Source organism: Aquarana catesbeiana, linkage group LG09 (assembly GCF_042186555.1).
Source record: "Aquarana catesbeiana isolate 2022-GZ linkage group LG09, ASM4218655v1, whole genome shotgun sequence".
NCBI classification, from domain to species: domain Eukaryota; kingdom Metazoa; phylum Chordata; class Amphibia; order Anura; family Ranidae; genus Aquarana; species Aquarana catesbeiana.
Genome location: NC_133332.1, coordinates 51,291,831 through 51,318,135, shown reverse-complemented (window position 1 = coordinate 51,318,135; position 26,305 = coordinate 51,291,831). Strand labels below are relative to the sequence as shown.

Sequence of the window (26,305 nt, the reverse complement as noted above, 5' to 3'; positions counted from 1 at the left end):
ACCATACAAGGCCACATGCACTCAACATAGCTGGCTACCTTGCCTTTGGGGCATGTTGGGCTCAGCCCAATACCAACCACAAAGCACCTTGTACCCACTAGTTTAAAGGGCATTCCACATTCCTTAAAGCCCCCTGTCTGCAGCCCCCACAACCCCAGCCTAGGGTTGTGTGGTAGAGCCCCTTGTCCCCCTGAATATGGGAACAAGGTGGTTGACTTTTGGGGTGCTCAAGCCCCTCCTGCCCCCAAGCATCCACCCCCCTTTCATGGACTGGCTTGCTGTGTGTTTGGTATGGGTTTGTTAGTATATGGGAGGGGCACAATATTTTTGTAGTTTGGGGTGGTATTTTTCTCGTGGGGGTTCTCATTTTAAGCCTTAACAGACCCAAATGGCCTTGTATGTATTGGGGGGCAGGCTATTTTTTGTTTTATGTTAAAATCTTGCAGCTGCAATGTAGATTTGTAAGTTTTCTCTAAAGCCATACATCTTTGAAGCAGCATTTTGGATACATGCTACAGATGCACCACTTTACAGGCAGAGTAAGCCCCCCCCACCCCTAAGTTACTAGCTTTTAAGCAATTTTGCATTTTTAAAGGCACTTCTCCTTATTTCATTTTTGGGGTTGTCCAAATTGGTGACATTGATATATGTCCCTCAGGTGGGACCTGGGTTCCCATACCCATTTTAAGGCCAAAAACTGGAAGATATGCCAGCCAAGTGGGGACTAGCAAAATTAACAAGTCACTTCCTCTAGACTGCAATGGTATTTGTTGTAGAACTTTTGCTCATGTTAGGCTCTTTGTTTGCCTCTGGACCGGGGGGTATTTGTCCCATCTGTAATTTTGTAGCATGCTAAATAATGTGCTTAATTTTGGACAGGAGGGTGGCTTATTTTGTGCTAGCTGCATTTGGGTTGGTCTGGGCATGCTCAGGGACTTTTTTTTGTGTGTGAACAGCACTTGGATTTTTCTGGGCATGCTCAAAGAGTGTGTTCTTTGCGTTAGTAATTTAAGTACATCCTTAACAGGTGTATTCACTTTGAAGTTCTGTCTCTACATTGGGTGAACTTGCATTTTGTGTGTTTGATGGACCGTGCATGTGTTTTCAATTGCCTAATTAGCATGCAAACCTATGTTATATAAAGCTTGCAGATAACATTCTTTACCTTGCCTTGAAAAGAGGTGTGTGTGTTTCACTTTGATTTAATTGTCTGTGCTGCATTATTTTCCAAAATCTTCCTCAAGATGTTGTGACTAATAAATGTTTAAATCCTTAAGAGACTGTCTGTTTGTGGGCACAGTTCTTTTAACTCCTGTTAATTTCCTCTGCAAAATGGTCAGACCTCAAATCCATGTTCTGTTAGTGTCTCAAATTAACATACATGTGTTTTTTGCTTTCCTTGCTCTTTTCCAAGTCCTGTTTTGTTGACCAATAAAATTTGTAGCAAATTTGTTTTATGTGTTTTCATGCAACAGGTTTCCCAGCTGCAGTTTAAGTGGGGTTCCACCCCAAAAAAAAAAACTACATGAAAAATCCTAAAAAAAAAATACAAAAAAAATTTGGATATATATTTTTTTTTTACTCACCTCTAAATGCCTGTTGCTAGGGGGTCCCTCGTAGACTGCCTCTTCCAGTGCCTGGGCTGGTGACATCACTTCCCCCTCGGCACAGGAAGGGCTCAGCTCTGCTCCCTCCCTCCTGTCAATCATCTGGGACCCATTACAGGTCCCATGTGACTGAGCGGCCAATCACGGCACTCGGGGCCGCTCACGCATGCGCAGTGGGTGCCAGGCTGTGAAGCCACAGCCCGGCGCCCACAGTTGCAATGCCGGCGCCGCCGAACGGAGGGGGAGACGAGCGGGGCATCGATCCTCCGCATCGCTGGACCCAGGGACAGGTAAGTGTCCAATTAAAAGTCAGCAGCTGCAGTATTTGTAGCTGCTGACTTTTAATTTTTTTTTTTTTTGACTGGAACTTCTCTTTAACTAGGCTGATTGGCATGGCAAAACAAAAAAAGGTGTGATTTGTCTAAAAGCTATTTTCCTGGTGCCTTCATGGCAGCAGAAAAGGAAAATTACAGAGAGGTAAGTATTACATTTTCCATTTTAGCACAGTGGTTCTCAGCCTCAGTCCTCAAGTACCCCCGGCAAAACATTATTGGGAATTTATCTTAGCTAAAATAGCTGGCCAAAATACCAAGCCACTGACTGTGATTTAAAGCACCTATACAAGATGAAGGAAAACTGCAAACATGGCCTGTTGGGAGTACTTGAGGACAGGGTTGAGAAGCACTGATTTAGAGCACTGAGCTAAAATCTAGCTCAAGACAATCCTATTCTAATCGTGGGCATTTGAGGGAAACCAAGTGAGTATTAGAACCCCTGCTTGCCTTTTTTAGGTTGGGCTTTGTGTCCCTTTTCTGAAAATTGGCTTCACTTCCTGTCACATAGCCAAACAGGAAGTGAGGGTAAAACTCTACCAATGTCTTTTCTTGGGGACACACAGGTCAATCTAACTAGTGTCCCCATTAGGCAAATTGCACTCTACCACTTTGTTGTGTACACCCCACATTATTAGGTATTTTGGGGTTTATTAAAGGCAAATCCACTCTGCAATACAAGTGTACTTGCTGTAAATCTGAGGGGAAGCACTGGTGATTTTATCATCCAATCATGTAGAAGTAGAGATGCTGTTTTTTTATTTTCCTTGCATGTCCCCCACAGATTTCCAGCAACTGCACTTCTAAATGCACTTGTAGTGCAAAGTGGATTTGCCTTTATTAAATAAACCCCAAAGTCCAAGATATCTACTAATTTGGGGTGTACACAGCAAAATTCTAGTGTGCAATTTATCTAATGGGGAAACTATTTAGATTGACCTGTGTGTCCCCAAGAAAAGACATTGGTAGGGTTTTACCCTCACTTCCTGTTTGGCTATGTGACAGGAAGTGAATAAATTTGAAGGAGAAAGTGGCAACATTTGGGAGGTGTCTTCATCCTATCAGGGGCGCAGACAAACCCAAAAACTGACAAGACTTCTAATCCCTCTGCACTCTATCCCCAAGCAAAAATAAGAAAGGATTTCATTTAGTTTAACTTTGCAAAGACACATTCTTAAGTTCAACTGTGATGTATGTCAATTGCCCATTTAGACCTTGTTTAATAGAAAACACCAGTTGCCTTTCACTAGAAACATTTGTTAGTCCAGTCCTGGAAATCTGCATCTGCTTTACTATTAATTTCCCTAAAAATTGGGTTCCTGCAGCTAGATGCGCAACCGCTGTGTATGTGAGATGCGCAACTGCTGTGTGCGCGGAGGTATGTACCCAAGCATAGCTGGTTCCCAGATGTAGTGGCCAGCACACAGGAATGACATCACGCCCCTACAGGAAGTTGCTTGTACTGCTGCTAATTTCTTCCCACCACCATGCCCCGCTCACTGTTCTCTGAGGAAGAGATGATCCTTATTTGCAAATTAAGATCATTTTTTTTTTTTTTGCACTTAAGATGGTCATGCACTATGCAAACCGATTGGCCAATCGCTGTCCAACTTAATATTTAGTTAAAATAGGTAATAGGAAGACGCACTTGAACAATTAATTCAAATTATAGGAAATCAAACAGGCTCTTGCACTAAATCTAACTTATTTAAGATCTAACTGATTGCAGTGTATGATCACCTTTAAAGATCTGAAAATATACATTTATTGGGTTTAGAAACACTTCTTTGTTCTTTATAATGTATTGAAAGATTTGGGTAAAAAAAAAATCAAAGATATATTAGAAGTGATAGGAATGAGATTAGCATCCAAAGTGTTAATTAACTGAGAACACCTACTAATTGCCTAACAAGACACATACAATGAGATGAAATTAACCAATTGGATTGGGTGTGCACTATTATCAATAAGAAAACCGCCGTTATCCTAGCGACAGTTGCAGTTTACATAGGCGGGTATTTATTATCTTATATTTTCAAAGTGCCCCGGTTCGCACGTTCGGTTAATGGCTTTTCCAGCGCACCAATTAATGTATGAACTGGCGCAGCACATTCTTCTTAGTATATCAGCCCCACAGTCTGCATCCCTCATGGCAGTCTATGTTGCACATTTCAAAGGTGAGCTGCATGCTTCAGCAGTCTCTCACACATAGAAATACGGGTCAGGTAGTCTCTTGTTACTGCCCCCCTTCTTCTCTGATGGAGACAGAGTGGCTCCTTGCAGGCCATCCTGCTTTTATGACCACCACTCTGTCTTTGTAGATCTCCCCAGCCTCCATTCCTTCCGCATGTCCTCAAAGCGGGCCCAGGCCTCCTCACACTCTGGCACTCGCAAAGGTTTGGGGATATACAAGTATTCCCACACTAGGTCATCCTCCCACTCTCCCTGGGAGTTCTCCATGATGTCTATAGTGTCAGAAGGGACATAAGGGTAGTCCAGAGCAACTCTGTGCTGAACTTCCCGCTGGAACCTGGAAAACCTGGGCAGTTCTCTGGGCTTCCCTTTTCCTAGTGTTAAGGAAATGATTAAGAGCTCCAATCGAGCCCAAGGTTATCTGCTGCTGTCTCTAATTGGAAAGTGTGGATATGCATGCATATAAAAGTAAACACTCTGAGACACGCTCAGCTCCGTTACTTCTTACACTTCTGATTTATTCAAGGCGGTGCTAATGTTTTATACACACATTGCTATGTTAGTCTAATAGGTACATCTCATTGGTTAGGATAGAAAAGAAGATGGAGAATCTTCATAACGAGGTTTGGCTGTTCTTGGTTTTATCTTCAGTTCCGCGTTCTTCTGATGTGTGGGATGTAGGGGGTACCCGCCATTTTGAGAAGAATATAGGAACAGAGCAAACCTGTATACTTATATAATGAGTAAGGAGAAAAATATGTATGCACATAAGAAAATAGACATTTTCAGATTATTATTATTTCACACTAGCAGGACAGAAGCGTTGGGGGACCTCTTGACCCACTGCCTGTATTCAGCTGCTCTGGTCTGGGTGGTGGAAGGTCTGTTGTAGAAGAGTTGTCTACTGCTGATGGGAGTTCCCGCAGCTTACTCCGTTCCCATTGCCAGATCTGGAACATCTACCACCCCGGACTGGATTTACTGGACCTGGGAGCCTCCCAGCTCCCATTCCTCCTCCGAGCTGCTGTGGGACGACCAATCTGTTATCTCTTCCAGGGCCCTGAATTCTGCTTGCAGTCTGGGAGAACCCCAATCTATGGCCCTGTCCTCGCCTTTCCCTTCTGGCTCACCTGAGGGCACATCCCCCTCCAGCACTGGCTCCCTCCAGATGGGGCTAGGAAGGGACATGGAAGCAGCCGGCATTTTTGGGACTTTTACTGGTTCCTGTTGGGCAGTACAAAGGCTTGGTTTCCACTAGTGCGATTTGTCTTGCGACTTGGGATTGAAGAGTCACTTGACAAGTCGTACCCCATGATTTCCAAAGAGTACCATTCATATCTGTGCGACTTCAAGTCCCAGCGACTTCAAAGTAGTCCCTGAACTACTTTGGTCCCACTTTGATGCGACTTGAGGTCCATAGACCTCAAGAATACAGAAGCATTGTTTCAAGTCGCATCAAAATCGTGGCAGGTCGCAATAGTGGAAACCTAGCCTTAGGACCCTTTCACACTTGTGCGACTTGTCCTGCGACTTGGGACTGCAAAGTCCCATGACAAGTCGTTCCCCATGATTTCCAATGATAACCATTCATATGTGCGACTTCAAGTCGTGCCGACTTCAAAGTAGTCCCTGTACTACTTTGGTCCGACTTTCATAGACCTCAAGTTTACACAGGCATTCCCTTAAATCACGTCAAAATCGCGCCCGCAAAATCGCTGTAAAATCGCACAACTTTTAAGTCGCGGCAGTGTAAAAGGGGCTTACAGTCACCAGGTCCCTGGCCAGGCCGCAGGCCACGACAGACTTATCATCCCTTATGTCGCTGGTATTCGCAGGGGAGTCACCAGGCTCAGACTCTACCCTGCCTTTCGGCGATGACTCCAGGCCCGTTTCAGCCTTCCGGGCTGCACTCGACACAGTCCTGACTGCAGGTCCATGTTGTAGTACTGTGGCTCCTGCTGGCTGGATGCAAGCTGTGTAAGCGGTTCGCCGCAATGACGGCACCGGATCCATGCACTGACCATTACGGTCGGTATCCGGCATTCTGGACCCAGCAGGCACAGACGCTCCACCCCACCAAGCACCTCGAGGGCGAATCCCCCGCCACGCTCCAACCGGACACTGGTATACACCAGTGTCTGCTCCTGCAGATCAGGCAACCAGGTCAGTGTTGGAAACACATGAGCACACTCTGCCATCTTGCTCCTCTGCCTCATGGTGTCTGCTAGCAGGGAACGCTGGGTTTCCTCTAGGGGGTGGCACCACCCCCTCGCTTCCAGACAGGCTGACGTCTGTATAACTGATAGGCAGGCCCCTCCCTTGGCGTACTGTAACACCTTGTTAGACTAACTGAAGTTTGCAGGCACTCTGGGACTAGCAGAACTTGTCTGTGCCCGAGCATCTTGGAAAAGATGACCGCTGACTTTTCCGGTGGTTGCCAATAGCAACAATAAAGTTTTTAGTCCATGTCTCACTAAAAGAAACATTTCTAGCACAGTCCCGCCTGCAGGCACCCTCAGGCTTACCCTGATCACCCCAGGCAACAGTAGACATCTGCAGGCGCACTTCACTGTATAAAGCAGGAATTTGAAGCAAAAGTTTAAAATGCCCAGTGTTTTTAGCTTGCTGGACACATTTGTAATCCACGGGGCACAGCACATGGTAAAGTAGTTACTGAATTGCAGAATTTAGCACAAGTTTCCATCCCAGCCGCGGTTGGGCAACTGGGTAAGCAGGCAGCAATACTTAACAGGCAACTCTCGCTGGTTACTATGAACAACGGCACTTAATGCTGTAGTTCTCACACTGCAGGGGGTGGGTCCTCCAGAAACTAACACCTATATCTGTATTATCCTAAATTATCATAATATCTAAGTACCTGGGATGTTTCAATTGGACAACCAATAGAAGGAATGGGAGCTATAGGTGAGGAGACATGTGCAAAAACTGAGATAAAATTGTATGAGTAAAGTTCTAACTCGCTGGATCAATAAAACAGTATTTATTAATGTCAAATGGAAAAGGGAAAAGATCAACAACATAATATGGTACCACATAAGACAGACTACATATAATAAAACCCAATCCACCTCTCAACTCCACGCAGTATAGACATTTTGTGGGTATTGAGTAATTGAAAAGCAAAGTACAGCTTTCCTGAATAGACCAATATTCAAATGGAGAAACAAAAAGTGGGACTGTATTTGTAAGGTAAAGGAAGTAGACCTGTGGAAGACCAGCGTTGATATCAGTCAATGAGGTAAGACAAAAAAAATGCAGTAATAATTCTATCCAGGGGTCAATGCCCACAATCATCTACATGTAGCAGGCGTGTTGTAAGGCAATTTCCCCTTTTGGCCACAAGAGGGAGACAGAGAGCTGCTGACTTGTCCTTCCAGAGAACTCAGAAACACAAAGCACACTGGGAAAAAGGGGAGCTTCAGGAAGCTGAGGTAAATGAGGAGAGGGGAGTGCCGAGGTGAGAGAAAAGAGAGAGAGACAGGTTTTCCACATAGCACTACAGAGAGAGTGCTGACAGAAGATCTGAGGAGGGCTGTCTGAGGAGAGTGAGGAGAGCAGCCTGGGTTACCAGCACCTGATTGAGGGGAGAGGCACACGCTGACACCAGGGACTGTGTAACCCAACAGCAGGGCTGTACTAGGACAAACATTTGGTCCTGGACTTCATCCAGACTGTCCCACTTTAATTTTGAGTGTCCCCTTCAGCAGTCCCCTAACATCAGTGTCCCCGTCAGCAGTCCCCTTACATCAGTATGTCCCCATCAGCAGCCCCCGTACATCAGTGTGTCCCCGTCAGCAGTCCCCTTACATCAGTGTCCCTGTCAGCAGTCCTCTTACATCAGTGTCCCCGTCAGCAGTCCCCTTTCATCAGAGTGTCCCCATCGTCAGCAGTCCCCTTTCATCAGAGTGTCCCCATCACCAGCAGCCCCCTTTCATCAGAGTGTCCCCATCACCAGCAGCCCCCTTTCATCAGAGTGTCCCCATCACCAGCAGCCCCCTTTCATCAAAGTGTCCCCATCACCAGCAGCCCCCTTTCATCAAAGTGTCCCCATCACCAGCAGCCCCCTTTCATCAGAGTGTTCCCATCACCAGCAGCCCCCTTTCATCAGAGTGTCCCCATCACCAGCAGCCCCCTTTCATCAGAGTGTCCCCATCACCAGCAGCCCCCTTTCCTCAGAGTGTCCCCATCACCAGCAGTCCCCTTTCCTCAGATTGTCCCCATCACCAGCAGCCCCCTAACATCAGAGTGTCCTCTTTACCAGCAGCCTCCTTACATCAGAGTGTCCCCATCACCAGCAGCCCCCTTACATCAGAGTGTCCCCATCACCAGCAGCCCCCTTTCCTCAGAGTGTCCCCATCACCAGTATCCCCCTTACATCAGAGTGTCCCCATCACCAGCAGCCCCCTTACATCAGAGTGTCCACCTCTCCTCCCCCTCCCATGTGTACTCACAGTTCTGAAGGCAGCATCTAGTTCCTCTCTCCAGTCATGTGATAAGTGACAAGTGATAAGGGGAGAGAGGAAGAAAAGTCTGCCAGCTGTCTATCTCCCCCTGCAGGCTGGAGGGAGCAGAAAGTCTAATGCTCTCTCCAGCAAGTGAAGGCAGCTGCTCCTCCTGACAGGAGTGAAATCGCGATCACTCACTGTCAGAGAGGAGCGGGGTGGAGCTACACGTGGGGACTCGTCCGGGATTTCCTGTTCTGCTAGCAAACAACCAAGACAACACCCTTGGAAGCATCAAGATGAATCATGTCGATGTGAGCCCAGAAAGTTCAGACCAAGTAGCCTCTTCGGAAAAAGCTACCTTACCAACACTTGTAGCCATGATAGGGCCGGAATTCATTGCCGCCTTTGAAGAGTTTGTGGCAAAGTGTCAGAAGAGTAGTCCACTATACACTGGGTCCCAATACCAAAAGCTGGGAACCTTTTCTGGAAAATAGCCAGTTCCTGTCAGTGACGAGAGTTTCGAGGAATGGCTGCAGTCAGCAATGCAAGCCTTAGATGAGTGGGACATCCCTGATGTAAGTTTCCCGGTGGGCCGATGGGGACACCCTGATGTAAGGGGGCTACTGGTGATGGGGACACTCTGATGTAAGGGGGCTACTGGTGATGGGGACACTCTGAGGAAAGGGGGCTGCTGGTGATGGGGACACTCTGATGTAAGGGGGCTGCTGGTGATGGGGACACTCTGATGTAAGGGGGCTGCTGGTGATGGGGACAATCTGATGTAAGGGGGCTGCTGGTGATGGGGACACTCTGAGGAAAGGGGGCTGCTAGTGATGGGGACACTCTGATGAAAGGGGGCTGCTGGTGATGGGGACACTCTGATGAAAGGGGGCTGCTGGTGATGGGGACACTCTGATGAAAGGGGGCTGCTGGTGATGGGGACACTCTGATGAAAGGGGGCTGCTGGTGATGGGGACACTCTGATGAAAGGGGGCTGCTGGTGATGGGGACACTCTGATGAAAGGGGGCTGCTGACGATGGGGACACTGATGTAAGGGAACTGCTGAGGGGGACACACTGATGTACGGGGACTGCTGACGGGGACACACTAATGTAAGGGGACTGCTGACGGGGACATAGATGTAAGGGAACTGCTGACAGGGACGCTCAAAATTAAAGTGGACCAGTCTGGATGAAGTCAGGACCAAATTTTTGTCCCAGTCCAGCCCTGTCCATGAGGCTCAGAAAAATCAGAGAATCACTGAGAGTTTGAGGGGGCCAGCCTCAGAAGCTATTTGCAACCTGAAACTTGGCAAACAGGACTGTACTGCTCACAACTACTTAGATATCTTGCAAGACATGTTCGGGATAACAGAAAAGGCCTCTGACCTCGTGTACCAGTTTGAGCATACCTACCAAGATGAGGGGGAGAAACTATCTGAATACATGAGGCATCTTGACAAGATAATGCAACAGATATTGCTAAAGAAAGGTATAGATCCCAGGTCAGTTGACAGGGTCCGGGCACAACAGGTTTTAAGGGGGGCTCAGCCCTTAGATCCTATTATGATCCAGTTGAAAACTCAAAGAGATGGTGGAATTTTGAAGTACCCTAAATTAATCCGGACAGTGCGAAAAGAAGAAGCTCTGTTGGAGAGAAAAAAAGAAACCTGAAACCAGAATCTGTCACTGAGGTCAGATTGATTAGTGTAACTAGTGATGACACAGTGATAGAGCTCTTGAAATCCCATGTGTCGCAAATAATGGAGATGATGATGCTGCTAGCATCCAGGATCACTCCACCAGCTAACGAGAATGTCTCAGAGCCCAAGCAGACTTTGAACCCTACAGTCATTTCTGTAGAGAATCCTATGAGTCAAGTAGTCTGTCTTAATTGCGGAGGAGTGGGTCATTACCGACACAACTGCACAAGTCCGCTAAAACATGTCAGCTGGTTCCCAGAGGCCGGTAGGAAACCTCAGAGGGCCCTGGTGAAGAAGCCAAACGGGTGCCCACCTACAACAGTTAGCCTAAAAGGCAAAGACTCAGGCAAGCCACAGCGGAAGCCTAAACTGTCACAGAGGGCCCTCACTGCTGTTTCTGAATGACCAGACAATCCGCTCTTATTGACCTCAAGTGCCCGGTCGCGGAGAGTCAGTGTATACCAGCCCTCTGGAGCCCAACAGAGACACCAGCAAAACCCGAAGCCCATCAAGAAGGGGGCGCAAATACAGACGACAGGACAAACAAACTACCCTACAGATTCCCTGACAAACTAGTGGGACCTTCTCCCATCGTGTCAATTCAAGTAGAAGGCATCTATACAAAGGCCCTTCTGGACACGGGGGCGCAAGTTACCCTGCTATATAGAGACTTTTACGACTGGCACCTCAAACACTTACCCCTGCAGAAATTGGAGGAACTGGAGATATGGGGTATTGGAACCCAAAATTTCCCATATGATAGATACGTACCTGTCAAGTTGACTTTTGACCCCTCTGTGACCGAACCAACAGAAACGTTTGATACCTTAGCCGTTGTACGCCCTCGCCCATCAGGAGCCAACAAGAGTTCTCTGATAATAGGAACGAACACTGACCTTGTCAGAAGGCTGCTCACTCCTCTTGTACTGAAGTCTGACACCCCAACCAAAGGCATACACCCTATGCTGAGACAAGTGTATCAGCACCTAGTCGAAGAACAAAGAGCCCCAGCTGAAGGAGTGGGGAAGATTTGGCGATTGGACAGAAGTGAGAAGATACTACAACCTGGAGAGGTGGTGTGTCTACAAGCTTTAGTCAAGCTCAATTGGGAACAACCGTACCCTTTGTCCTTGAAGCTGACCGACAGGGAGAGGATGTGGGAGTGGAGGTAATCCCTGAAGTCATATCAATTAGGGCTCTGCAACAGAGTCGTGGGAAGATCCCTGTCAGCATCAGGAATGTTACGGCCTCGCCGTTAAAACTGCAAGCCCATTTGCTGTTAGGACAAGTAAATCCAACCACTCCAGTCTCACCATCTGATTTGGGTAAGGGAGAGAAGGATGGACTCTCCATAGGAACAAAATGCCATACTATCACCTGAGTGGAAAGAAAAGGTCAAAGCCCAGCTCCTGAGATGGCAGAATATGTTCTCGAAAGATGAGTTTGATGTGGGGTGTGCAAAAAGTGCCCAACACCAGATTTGCCTTTAGGAAGACAAGCCATTCAGAGAAAGAGTCAGACGGATCCCTTTGGGGGACCTAGAAGATATACGTGAGCAGCTGGCAGAATTGAAGAGATCAGGCATCATCAGGGAGTCTAGGAGCCCTTATGCCTCTCCCATAGTGGTGGTGCGGAAGAAAAATGGGTCCCTGAGGCTGTGCTTCAATTATCGCACGCTCAACAGGAGGACCATCCCTGATCAAACCACCATTACAAGGACAGAAGATACCCTGCAGAGCTTATCGGGGGCAAAGTGGTTCAGTGTGCTGGACCTGAAGAGTGGGTACTATCAAATCCCCATGCACAATGAGTACAGGGAAAAAGACAGCTTTCAATCACCCCAGTAGGGTTATTTGAGTTTGATAGGATGCCTCAAGGTCTGTCCGGTGTCCCAGCAACATTCCAGAGACTGATGGAGAAGACAGTAGGGGACATGAACCTAATCAAAGTATTCGTGTATCTGGATGATATCATCGTCTTCGGGAAAACTCTGGAAGAACATGATGAGTGTCTGGAGAAGGTTCTGAGGAGACTCCATGACAAGGGATTGAAGCTGTCCCTAGAAAATTTTTAGTTTTACCAGCCTTCAGTTAATTACCTCGGTCATGTTGTCTCTGCTGAAGGAATAGCTACTGACCCCCAGAAGTTGGAAGCTGTCAGCTCTTGGCCAGGGCCCACCAATGTAACTGAGCTTACAGTAGGTCGTTCCTGGGATTTTGCTCATACTATAGAAGGTTTGTCAAAGTATTTACTAAAGTAGCTCAGTCCCTTAATGAATTATTGAAGAATGAGGATGTTGATGAGGATCCAAACCCAACAAAGCTGGTTAGACAACCCGGAGGGCCAAGGAAACCTCGGGAGTCAATCCAAGACCAGTGGACCTACCAGTGTGAGCAAGCCTTTTGACAATTGAAGTGAAATCTAACGACTGCTCCTGTTCTGGCTTATGCTGATCCAACCAAGCTGTATGAACTTGATGTTGATGCCAGTCGAGATGGGCTAGGCAGGGTACTGTATCAGGAGCACGATGGACACCTGCAGCTTTTGCTTATGTCAGTCGAAGTCTTGCACCTGCTGAGAAGAACTACTCTACTCACAAGATGGAATTCTTGGCTCTGAAGTGGGCAGTGGTGGACAAGTTGAAAGACTACTTGTATGGTGCAGACTTTGTATTTAAGACCCATAACAACCCGCTCACAAATATTCTTACGACCGCCACGCTGAATGCCACTGGGCACAGGTGGTTGGCTGCCCTATAAGGATTCTGTTTCAGTTTAAAGTACCAGGGGTTGGGAACCGGGATACTGATGCCCTGTCAAGGAGACCCTATGATGCAGGGACTTGCCCTGAAGAGTGGGCTCAAATAACACCAGAAGGGATACAAGCCTTGTGTCAGGGGGCGGAACATCAGGCCAGAGGAACAACTGGGGCCAAAGCCATCGGAATCTCAGTGGCAGGTGTCTCCAAATACTACTGTGATTTGTCTCAAGTCAGGGACAATGGCCTACCTATCCTTTTAGACAGGGACTTAAGAAAGGACCAGATGGAAGATCCCCTCTGTAGTTTAACACTGAAGGCCCTGGAGAGCCAATGCCCAGATCTACTGCTAACAGACTCTCCAACAGAAGCACGACTAGTGCACAAGGAATGGAATCCACTGCAGTTGCACAATGGGGTGGTCTACCGAAGGGGCCCCTCAGATGATCCTGAAGATAAGTGGCAGCTATTTTTACCGAGAAAGCATAGGGAAACTGCTGACTGCCTTAAATGACAATCCACCTAGGGTCTGAGAGGACATTCAAACTGGTGCGAGAGCGGTTCTATTGGCCCTGTATGTGGGCTGAAGTTGAGGGATACTGTAACTCCTGCATACGGTGTATACAGTGGAAGACTTTGCCCCACAGAGCTGCCCCAATGGGCCATCTTCAAAGTCAAGGACCACTGGAATTAATGTGTATTGATTTTCTGTGTCTGGAGCCTGACTCGAGTGGATAGGGAAATGTTCTGGTGGTGACTGACCATTTCACCCAGTATACCCAGGCATTCTCAACTGAAGACCAGCAAGCACCTACGGTGGCAAAAATACTGGTAGAGAAGTTCTTTGTCCACTACGGCCTACCTCAGCATATTCACTCTGACCAGGAGAGAGACTTTGAGATAGACTCATTAAAAGACTGTTTAGACCTGTTAGGTGTTCAGAAGTCAAGAATCACTCCCTACCACCCTCAAGGGGATCCCCAGCCAGAACGCTTTAATTTCGCCCTCCTGGATATGCTTGGGACTCTTACAGCTGAAAAGAAGCAACATTGGAGCAGGCACATTGCAGCTATCATACAAGCCTATAATAGCACTGAAAATGATGCCACAGGCCATTCACCGTACAGGCTGATGTTCGGAAGGGAAGCTCGACTGCCAGTTGACTTAGCATTCGGTACTTCTTTAGATCATACCTCAATGGTGTCACATAGAGGGTATGTGGATAGCCTGAGGAAGAGTCTGAAAACAGCATATGAGATAGCCCAGGCTGCCTCAGACACACGGGGGCAGCGAAACAAGCAAAACTTTGACCTGAAGGCGAGAGTACACAATATGCAGCCTGGCGACAGAGTGTTTGGGGGAACCCATGTCTACCAGAATTTTTCCAAAGAACTGATGGGGGTTACTGGTTCAAAAAAGGTGTAAAAACACACACTTGTTTACAGATAATACGTTCCGCTCTTTCACGGAATTCCAAAGGGACTTTGGTCTCCCTCACACGGCTTATTTTCAATACCTATAGATACGACACACTGCTGCTGCACAATTCGGCCCCTGAAAAATAGAGGTGCGATCTTTCCTACTTGAGCGTCTACTGACCGACCCCTCTCACACTAAACTTGTTTCTACATATTACTCCACTCCACGACTAGCAGACTTACCACCATTGAACATATGTGGCGTTCTGACATACCTAAGTTGTTGGAGGATGTCTGGAGGGAGGTTCTTCCCCTGCAGGTATCCTCTGTCATTTCCTCATGGGACAAGGTGATCCAGGCCAAATTATTATATAGATCCTATTTCACATCATGTTTATTATATAGATTGCAGAGATTGCCTTCTCCCTTATGCTCTCGATGCAGAATGGCTAATGGTACAATCTTTCACTTACTGTGGGAATGTGCTCCGATAAGGAAATTCTGGTCAGAAGTCACGGCCTTTATCAGCTCCGTAGCTAAGATACCTAACATTTGTAATTCCCTTAGATGTCTGCTGGGATACACTGACAATGAAGATTTATCCAAAAATGTAGAGTCCTTTATACATATAGTGATGTTTTACGCAAAAAAACGATAACCATGCACTGGAAGTCCCAATCCTTACCTACTGTAGAGTTCTGGCTCACCGTTGTTAACCAAGCCATACCACTGTATAAATTGACAAACGAAGCTAGAGGATGCCCAAAAAAATTCTCTAAAATATGGAACTCCTGGGTCAACTCAGATAGCACCATACCACCCGCTCCTTGAGATACAGAATAAAGTTGTGATACTACATTATGTAGGCTATCTGTGGCTGAACCCTGAATGAGATAGATTGTGCTAATTGTGACATTCCTTGTATGTTACTTTGTGGTTTATGCCTGAATACCTGACAATTGTATTACATTATGACTGAAGCGATGTTCGCTCTGAATATACACCTTTGAATTTGTTCTTTGTTGTGTTTTATGAAACAATAAAAAAAAGTTAACCTTTATAAAAAAAAAAGACCTGGCATCAGGAATTATCTGCTACCTTTATCAGTAGCAGTTTGTATACCTCATCAACCAAATCCACAGCCTACTCAAACCATCTCTCAGGAATCACCTCCAGTAACAAATCCTTGCAACCAAACATGGATGCCGAAAACAGTGAGGATGAAGAAATGGGCATGGATTGGCGTGGGCAGTCTATGCTGGCAGAGACTGGCACTCCCCTTTCTCCAAGAGAAGCAGATGCGGGAACCCTCAGGCCTGAGGCTCTGGAGTTCATCCCACAGAGGCAACCCTTGGCAAGCCAAGGAGACTTTCCGAGTTCCCCAACTGTAGAGGACATAGAACCTTCTCAACCTTCTGCAGCATCAGAGCCTGAGGAAGAGTCTACTATACCTGAAAAGCCTGAGCCCAAACAGCAGAGAGCAAAGCGAACAATTTGCCCACCAAAAAGGCTGACATACTATACTTTAGGTGAAAGTTCTGAAGAAGCGATCCTCAGATCTCAGAGAATGCATGGCATGCCAATCCTTCCCACTACAGGTTTAGTGGAGGGTGACTCCAACTCACCCCCTGGCACATCTAGGTGGGCCATCCCAATATCGGTGGCTCTTGAGCAAGACAACCTCACTTCTTATGACAAATGGTGGGAGGTTCCCTTGCCAGGTTCATACGTGCATGCCAATTGTTTGTTTTCTTACATGTACTAACCTGTTTTTTCCTCCCGTTGTATTTTTGAAAACATGTTGTGGACATTATATGTTGATAGACTCTGTCCTTCCTTTGGGGATCAAAAGTTCTTTGGTGGGGGGAGTATGTAGCAGGCATGTTGTAATGCAATTTCTCCTTTTGACCACAAGATGGAGACAGAGGGATGCTGACCTGTCCTTCCAGAAAACTCAGAAACACAAAGCACACTGGGAAAAAGGGGAGTTTCAGGAAGTGCTAAGGTAAATAAGGAGAGGGGAGTGCTGAGGTGAGAGAAAAGAGCGAGAGACAGGTTTTCCACACAGCACTACAGAGAGAGTGCTGACAGGAGACTAAAGAGAGGGAAGTGCTGAGATGATTGAAAGAGAGAGAGACAGGTTTCCCACACAACACTACAGAGAGAGTGCTGGCGGAAGATCTGAGGAGGGCTGTCTGAGGAGATTGAGGAGAGCGGTCTGAGGTACCAGCATCTGATTAAGGCGAGAGACACACGCTGACAGCAGGGACTGTGTGACCCAACAGAGGGAGAGAAAGCCACGTTTCTCTTGAGACTACCGGAGAGAGTTACCGTGAGGAGAGGGGGATAGAGGACAGGAGTGGTGAGGTGACAGAACTGTGTGGTGGAACTCCACCTAAGAGAGAGAGAGCCACACTGTCTACCAGCACCTAAGAGAAAGAGAGCCACGCTTTTCCCGAGACTGCTGCCAAGAGACTGAGGATAAAGGAGCCAGGAACAGTGTCACCCACACGGTCCTCCACCGTTCAGCCCAGGGACCCTGCTCAGCAACTCAGCACCATCTAGCCCAGCAGAGACAACCCACACACTGCTTTGGGGATCACAAGATCCATCCAGGTGTCCTGTTGGCCGTTGTTCCATCACCCTGCCAGTTCAGCTACCAGCCATCCTGATCGGCCAACAGGAGGTGATCCAGTGCCTTACAACACTGCCAGGAGCCTGAACCACCATTTGGGACTTCCGTTGTGTCAACACCCAGAGGATTGGTGAATGGTTGCAAGCCCAACATCTTTCTTAGCACAGTACAGACATTGCATGCAGAGACCTATTCCCCTTTCTACTGTCAGAGGATGCTTGTTTGGAGCTGCCACTTTTAGCCATTCTGTTCTTACAAACCACTACCTAACGAGATTTCCTAGAGGATTACTGTCTCACTTTTGATTGATTAACCACTTGCCGACCGCCTAACGCACATATACGGCGGCAGAATGGCACGGGCAGGCAGAATCACGTACCCGTACGTGATCTGCCTCCCGCGGGCGGGGGGTCCAATCGGACCCCCCCCGGTGCCAGCGGCGGTCGGCATTTGACTGGGAGCGTCGGGAGGCGAGGGGCAGACCATCCGATCGTGGCCCCCCCTCGCGATCGCTCCCAGCCAATCGGAATCCTCCCCTGCCTGTGTGTAGTTTCACACAGGCAGAGGATGTGATGTCATCTCTCCTCGGCTCGGCAGTTTCCGTTCCAGCGACGAGGAGAGAAGACATGTAAGTGCACAACACACACACACACACAGTAGAACATGCCAGGCATACTTTACACCCCCGATCCCCCCCCGATCGCCCCCCGATCCCCCCCCAACCACCCCCCCCTGTCACAAACTGACAGCAAGCAGTATTTTTTTTTTTTTTTCTGATTACTGCATTGGTGTCAGTTTGTGACAGTTACAGTGTTAGGGCAGTGAGTATTACCCCCCTTTAGGTCTAGGATACCCCCCTAACCCCCCCTAATAAAGTTTTAACCCCTTGATCACCCCCTGTCACCAGTGTCACTAAGCGATCATTTTTCTGATCGCTGTATTAGTGTCGCTGGTGACGCTAGTTAGGGAGGTAAATATTTAGGTTCGCCGTCAGCGTTTTATAGCGACAGGGACCCCCATATACTATCTAATAAATGTTTTAACCCCTTGATTGCCCCCTAGTTAACCCTTTCACCACTGATCACCGTATAACCGTTACGGGTGACGCTGGTTAGTTCGTTTATTTTTTATAGTGTCAGGGCACCCGCTGTTTATTACCAAATAAAGGTTTAGCCCCCTGATCGCCCGGCGGTGATATGCGTCGCCCCAGGCAGCGTCAGATTAGCGCCAGTACCGCTAACACCCACGCACGCAGCATACGCCTCCCTTAGTGGTATAGTATCTGTACGGATCAATATCTGATCCGATCAGATCTATACTAGTGTCCCCAGCAGTTTAGGGTTCCCAAAAACGCAGTGTTAGCGGGATCAGCCCAGATACCCGCTAGCACCTGCGTTTTTCCCCTCTGCCCGGCCCAGCCCACCCAAGTGCAGTATCGATCGATCACTGTCACTTACAAAACACTAAACGCATAACTGCAGCGTTCACAGAGTCAGGCCTGATCCCTGCGATCGCTAACAGTTTTCTTGGTAGCGTTTTGGTGAACTGGCAAGCACCAGCCCCAGGCAGCGTCAGGTTAGCGCCAGTACCGCTAACACCCACGCACGCAGCATACGCCTCCCTTAGTGGTATAGTATCTGAACGGATCAATATCTGATCCGATCAGATCTATACTAGCATCCCCAGCAGTTTAGGGTTCCCAAACACGCAGTGTTAGCGGGATCAGCCCAGATACCTGCTAGCACCTGCGTTTTGCCCCTCCACCCGGCCCAGCCCACCCAAGTGCAGTATCGATCGATCACTGTCACTTACAAAACACTAAACGCATAACTGCAGCGTTCGCAGAGTCAGGCCTGATCCCTGCGATCGCTAACAGTTTTTTTGGTAGCGTTTTGGTGAACTGGCAAGCACCAGCCCCAGGCAGCGTCAGGTTAGCGCCAGCACCGCTAACACCCACGCACGCACCGTACACCTCCCTTAGTGGTATAGTATCTGATCGGATCAATATCTGATCTGATCAGATCTATACTAGCGTCCTCAGCAGTTTAGGGTTCCCACAAACGCAGTGTTAGCGGGATCAGCCCAGATACCTGCTAGCACCTGCGTTTTGCCCCTCCACCCGGCCCAGCCCACCCAAGTGCAGTATCGATCGATCACTGTCACTTACAAAACACTAAACGCATAACTGCAGCGTTCGCAGAGTCAGGCCTGATCCCTGCGATCGCTAACAGTTTTTTTGGTAGCGTTTTGGTGAACTGGCAAGCACCAGCCCCAGGCAGCGTCAGGTTAGCGCCAGCACCGCTAACACCCACGCACGCACCGTACACCTCCCTTAGTGGTATAGTATCTGATCGGATCAATATCTGATCTGATCAGATCTATACTAGCGTCCTCAGCAGTTTAGGGTTCCCACAAACGCAGTGTTAGCGGGATCAGCCCAGATACCTGCTAGCACCTGCGTTTTGCCTCTCCGCCCGGCCCAGCCCAGCCCACCCCACCCAAGTGCAGTATCGATCGATCACTGTCACTTACAAAACACTTAACGCATAACTGCAGCGTTCGCAGAGTCAGGCCTGATCCCTGCGATCGCTAACAGTTTTTTTTGTAGCGTTTTGGTGAACTGGCAAGCACCAGCGGCCTAGTACACCCCGGTCGTAGTCAAACCAGCACTGCAGTAACACTTGGTGACGTGGCGAGTCCCATAAGTGCAGTTCAAGCTGGTGAGGTGGCAAGCACAAGTAGTGTCCCGCTGCCACCAAAAAGACAAACACAGGCCCGTCGTGCCCATAATGCCCTTCCTGCTGCATTCACCAATCCTAATTGGGAACCCACCGCTTCTGCAGCGCCCGTACTTCCCCCATTCACATCCCCAACCAAATGCAGTCGGCTGCATGAGAGGCATTTTCTTTATGTCCTCCCGAGTACCCCTACCCAGCGAACCCCCAAAAAAGATGTTGTGTCTGCAGCAAGCGTGGATATAGGCGTGACACCCGCTATTATTGTCCCTCCTGTCCTGACAATCCTGGTCTTTGCATTGGTGAATGTTTTGAACGCTACCATTCACTAGTTGAGTATTAGCGTAGGGTACAGCATTGCACAGACTAGGCACACTTTCACAGGGTCTCCCAAGATGCCATCGCATTTTGAGAGACCCGAACCTGGAACCGGTTACAGTTATAAAAGTTAGTTACAAAAAAAAGTGTAAAAAAAAAAACACATACAAAAATATAAAATAAAAAAAAAATAGTTGTCGTTTTATTGTTCTCTCTCTCTCTATTCTCTCTCTCTTGTTCTGCTCTTTTTTACTGTATTCTATTCTGCAATGTTTTATTGTTATTATGTTTTATAATGTTTGTTTTTCAGGTATGCAATTTTTTATACCTTACCATTTACTGTGCTTTATTGTTAACCATTTTTTTGTCTTCAGGTACGCCATTCACGACTTTGAGTGGTTATACCTGAATGATGCCTGCAGGTTTAGGTATCATCTTGGTATCATTCTTTTCAGCCAGCGATCGGCTTTCATGTAAAAGCAATCCTAGCAGCTAATTAGCCTCTAGACTGCTTTTACAAGCAGTGGGAGGGAATGCCCCCCCCCAACGTCTTCCGTGTTTTTCTCTGGCTCTCCTGTCTCAACAGGGAACCTGAGAATGCAGCCGGTGATTCAGCCAGCTGACCATAGAGCTGATCAGAGACCAGAGTGGCTCCAAACATCTCTATGGCCTAAGAAACCTGAAGCTACGAGCATTTTATGACTTAGATTTCGCCGGATGTAAACAGCGCCATTGGGAAATTGGGAAAGCATTTTATCACACCGATCTTGGTGTGGTCAGATGCTTTGAGGGCAGAGGAGAAATCTAGGGTCTAATAGACCCCAATTTTTGCAAAAAAGAGTACCTGTCACTACCTATTGCTATGATAGGGGATATTTACATTCCCTGAGATAACAATAAAAATGATTTAAAAAAAAAAAAATGAAAGGAACAGTTTAAAAATAAGATAAAAAAATAATAATAATAAAGAAAAAAAAAAAAAAAAAAGCACCCCTGTCCCCCCTGCTCTCGCGCTAAGGCGAACGCAAGCGTCGGTCTGGCGTCAAATGTAAACAGCAATTGCACCATGCATGTGAGGTATCACCGCGAACGTCAGATCGAGAGCAGTAATTTTAGCAGTAGACCTCCTCTGTAAATCTAAAGTGGTAACCTGTAAAGGCTTTTAAAGGCTTTTAAAAATGTATTTAGTTTGTCGCCACTGCACGTTTGTGCGCAATTTTAAAGCATGTCATGTTTGGTATCCATGTACTCGGCCTAAGATCATCTTTTTTATTTCATCAAACATTTGGGCAATATAGTGTGTTTTAGTGCATTAAAATTTAAAAAAGTGTGTTTTTTCCCCAAAAAATGCGTTTGAAAAATCGCTGCGCAAATACTGTGTGAAAAAAAAAAATGAAACACCCACCATTTTAATCTGTAGGGCATTTGCTTTAAAAAAATATATAATGTTTGGGGGTTTAAAGTAATTTTCTTGCAAAAAAAAATTATTTTTTTATGTAATCAAAAAGTGTCAGAAAGGGCTTTGTCTTCAAGTGGTTAGAAGAGTGGGTGATGTGTGACATAAGCTTCTAGATGTTGTGCATAAAATGCCAGGACAGTTCAAAACCCCCCCAAATGACCCCATTTTGGAAAGTAGACACCCCAAGCTATTTGCTGAGAGGCATGTCGAGTCCATGGAATATTTTATATTGTGACACAAGTTGCGGGAAAGAGACAATTTTTTATTTTTTTTATTTTTTTTTGCGCAAAGTTGTCACTAAATGATATATTGCTCAAACATGCCATGGGAATATGTGAAATTACACCCCAAAATACATTCTGTTGCTTCTCCTGAGTACGGGGATACCACATGTGTGAGACTTTTTGGGAGTCTAGCCGCGTACGGGACCCCGAAAACCAAGCACCGCCTTCAGGCTTTCTAAGGCCGTAAATTTTTGATTTCACTCTTCACTGCCTATCACAGTTTCGGAGGCCATGGAATGCCCAGGTGGCAAAACCCCCCCCAAATGACCCCATTTTGGAAAGTAGACACCCCAAGCTATTTGATGAGAGGTATAGTGAGTATTTTGCAGACCTCACTTTTTGTCACAAAGTTTTGAAAATTGAAAAAAGAAAAAAAAAATTTTTTTTTCTCGTCTTTCTTTATTTTCAAAAACAAATGAGAGCTGCAAAATACTCACCATGCCTCTCAGCAAATAGCTTGGGGTGTCTACTTTCCAAAATGGGGTCATTTGGGGGGGGTTTGTGCCACCTGGGCATTCCATGGCCTCCGAAACTGTGATAGGTAGTGAGGAGTAAAATCAAAAATGTACGCCCTTAGAAATCCTGAAGGCAGTGATTGGTTTTCGGGGCCCCGTACGCGGCTAGGCTCTCAAAAAGTCCCACACATGTGGTATCCCCATACTCAGGAGAAGCAGCTAAATGTATTTTCGGGTGCAATTCCACATATGCCCATGGCCTGTGTGAGCAATATATCATTTAGTGACAACTTTTTGTAATTTTTTTTTTTTTTTTTGTCATTATTCAATCACTTGGGACAAAAAAAATGAATATTCAATGGGCTCAACATGCCTCTCAGCAAATTCCTTGGGGTGTCTACTTTCCAAAATGGGGTCATTTGTGGGGGTTTTGTACTGCCCTGCCATTTTAGCACCTCAAGAAACGACATAGGCAGTCATAAATTAAAGGCTGTGTAAATTCCAGAAAATGTACCCTAGTTTGTAGGCGCTATAACTTTTGCGCAAACCAATAAATATACACTTATTGACATTTTTTCTACCAAAGACATGTGGCCGAATACATTTTGGCCTAAATGTATGACTAAAATTGAGTTTATTGGATTTCTTTTAGAACAAAAAGTAGAAAATATCATTTTTTTTCAAAATTTTCGGTCTTTTTCCGTGTATAGCGCAAAAAATAAAAACGGCAGAGGTGATCAAATACCATCAAAAGAAAGCTCTATTTGTGGGAAGAAAAGGACGCAAATTTCGTTTGGGTACAGCATTGCATGACCGCGCAATTAGCAGTTAAAGCGACGCAGTGCCGAATTGTAAAAAGTGCTCTGGTCAGGAAGGGGGTAAAACCTTTCCGGGGCTGAAGTGGTTAAACCTACTCTCTTTACAAAGGGCCCCAACGTTTGCTAGCAGAAGACACTATTACCCTTCAACTCAGGACCTGTAACGTTACAGAACTGTGCTTACTCTACCTGTTAAACCATTTCTTCTTTTTGTATTGTTACTGTCAATGGTGTTTGTGGCCCAGAATGAGCTGAGAAGTTGATAGATCTTCTCTCCTCCCTCTCAGCGTCTGTGTTATGGGCATATAGATTACTGCCCTTTTCTAACTTTACAGTTGCTAAGTATTGAAGGTTGTCTTTTCTAATGTATTCATTCTTTGCAAAATGGTTAAACAGTGTTTTAAATGGTTTATCATATGCTTTAACCTGTGATAATATATTCAATTTAAAAAACAAAGAAAGTGGAAAAATCGCCCTGCCACAATTCTTCTCAGCGCTTAGGAATATTCAATATATATAGATGGATAAACTAGCAGTGATGATACCTGATATCAGTAATAAAAATATGAGATGTCTCCCAGCAGCCACTTAACAAAATTGAACTTATATAACAGATGTATAAATAATCACTTGACCAATCAATCTCTAATACATCAAAGCGGCGCTATACACAGTAATGAACTCTGACCGGAACAAATGTCTATGATTTAAAACGCAAGCTGAAAGCTTTCAGCGAAAGAACATAGAATGGACACAAGATGCGGTCTTCAGCTTGATATCCCTGGTATATGCAGTAGATCTGATACGTGCACCCTTCACCAGATCTTATATCACCACATGCAATAAATCTCCCGCAAGGGGTTCTCACTCACCAGAACCAAAAGGATTGTAAGCCTTGGATCATAACCTCCGTTCGATCACTCTCGAGGGCCTCCCAGGCAGGTATTCAGGTGATATCCGCAATATCCTCATATGGGGAAAAGAATCCACATAGTCCAGCTCCGTTTGATAATTTATTAAAAATCAAAAACCAAAAGAATATAATAAAATGACGGATCTATAGGCGCAGTGCCATTCCTAAGAGATCCCTCTAGCTATCAGTGAGATGGGAAGTGCATACCACTGGTGAACTTCCCCGGGAGCAAGGGAGCGGGGTGCTCGCTGGACAGCTGATGTAGAAAAGTCACAGCTGATCAGTCCTCCCTCCTTAATTTCCATATTAAACCCGAAGGGCCTGGTATGGATTTTAGGTGGACCCCCACGCAATTTTTTTTTAAATTTTGGTTCGGGGTTCCCCTTAATATTTATACCAGACCCAAATGGCCTGGTAATGGACTGGGGGGGGGGGGGATCCCATGCTCTTTTTTTCAATGAGTTTTATCTATATTGCCGAGACCCGACAATTCATTACAGCCGAGATCAGTCTTACATGACAATTTTTCCTTTAGAAATGTCATTTTGCTGTGGTACTGTTCTAAACACGGGAAAGATGCGCCATTTTACAGGCATACTATAGACACCCCCCAGGCACAATATTTAAAGGAATATTTCATTTTTATTATTTCACTTTAAGCATTAAAAAAATCACTGCTCCCAAAAAAATGGCCCTTTTAAAAAAATGTTTGCATTGATACATGTCCCCTGGGAACTCTGCTATAAGACCCCTTTCACACTGGAGGCGTTTTTTCAGGCACTACAGCGCTAAAAGCTAAAAACAGCGCCTGAATAGCGCCTGAAAAAAGCCTCAGCTGCAAACCCAGTGTGAAAGCCCGAGTGCTTTCACACTGGGGCTCTGCGATGGTAGGGCGTCACAGAAAGTCCTGCCAGCAGCTTCTTTGCAGTGGTGGAGGAGTGGTAAATACACCGCTCCTCCACCGCTCCTGCCCATTGAATACAATGGGGCAGCGACGCCATACTGCCGGCAAAGCGCCACTGCAGTGACATTTTGCGGGCGGATTTAACCCCTTTTCTGCGTCTAGCGCCGCTAAAACGACAGGAAATGAATGCTAAAATTAGTACCGCTTTACCGCTGACTCCTGGGGCGACCCAGTGTGAAAGGGGTCTTAGTGTATTTGGTCACAACAAGACGTCTGAACCCAGGGTGTCAGAGGTGTCGGAGGACTTGCAAGGTCAGGGCAACCAATGGGGTACAAATCCTTTAAGCAGCCCTCATGGGGGTAGCGCTGCATATATATATAAATATATATACTGTGTATGTATATACTGTATGTCTTGCTTAACTGACTAACTGACAGTGACATCGACAGTGACACTAATATAATGATTAGCAAAGGGAGAGGAGTGCAGAGTATATGGCAGTGGGTAGTATGTGCAGGAGAAGAGTGTGGAGTATATTGGGGTGGGTAGTATGTGCAGGATGGTGTCAGTAGGGCAGTGGATAGTGTCAGTAGAGCAATAGACAGTGTAATTTTTTTTTGTTTATTATTTTATTTTTACAATTTTATTTTTATATTCTTTTTTTATAAACAATTTGTGAGGGCAGTAAATGGTGTCAATGTTTTTTTTTTAATTTTTCATTATTTTTACAATTTCATTTTTAAATATTTATTTACTACGATTCTTTTACATTTTTTTTTATCAGCCCTGTTGGGGGGGGGCTGATTTTGTGAATTATCAGGGGTTTAAACAGACCCCTGACATCTCCTCTTTGAAACAGAGAAAGGGAGTGAGGACTCAGATACCCCACTCTCTTTTTCAGCTGCACTGAAGATGAATGGGGAGGAGACAGAGGCTCCTCTCCATTCATAAACTCGCTCAGTTATGAATGGGCAGTCAGTGATCACTGTTTACCATCTCCTTCCTCCGCTCTCCATCCTGACACAGAGGGGGAGCCCAGAGGAGCATAAATGGGAAGACCGGAGCAGCACAGAGGGGGAGCCAAGAGGGGCACAGAGGGGGAGCCTGGAGGAGGGCACGGGGCCCAGAGATTAGGGATATTTTGATGGACAGTCAGGGGTTGATCGGTGTGCGGTGGTGGGAGCAGTTACAAGCACTGATCTCCTTGTGTGGCTTTCAATGAAGCGGCTGTCAGCTTATAACTGCCCCCCCTGAATCCCGGGACAAAACCGGGGACAGTCTTGGTCCGGGGTCAGTGTCCTCAGTCC

At 46.4% G+C, this 26,305-nt stretch overlaps 1 protein-coding gene across 1 annotated transcript in view; it reads left to right on the top strand.

The window, feature by feature from the left end:
- The window catches only part of LOC141107158 (uncharacterized), a 49,647-nt gene that overhangs the window by 9,860 nt on the left and 13,482 nt on the right, over positions 1-26,305 (top strand). The window lies entirely within an intron of this gene.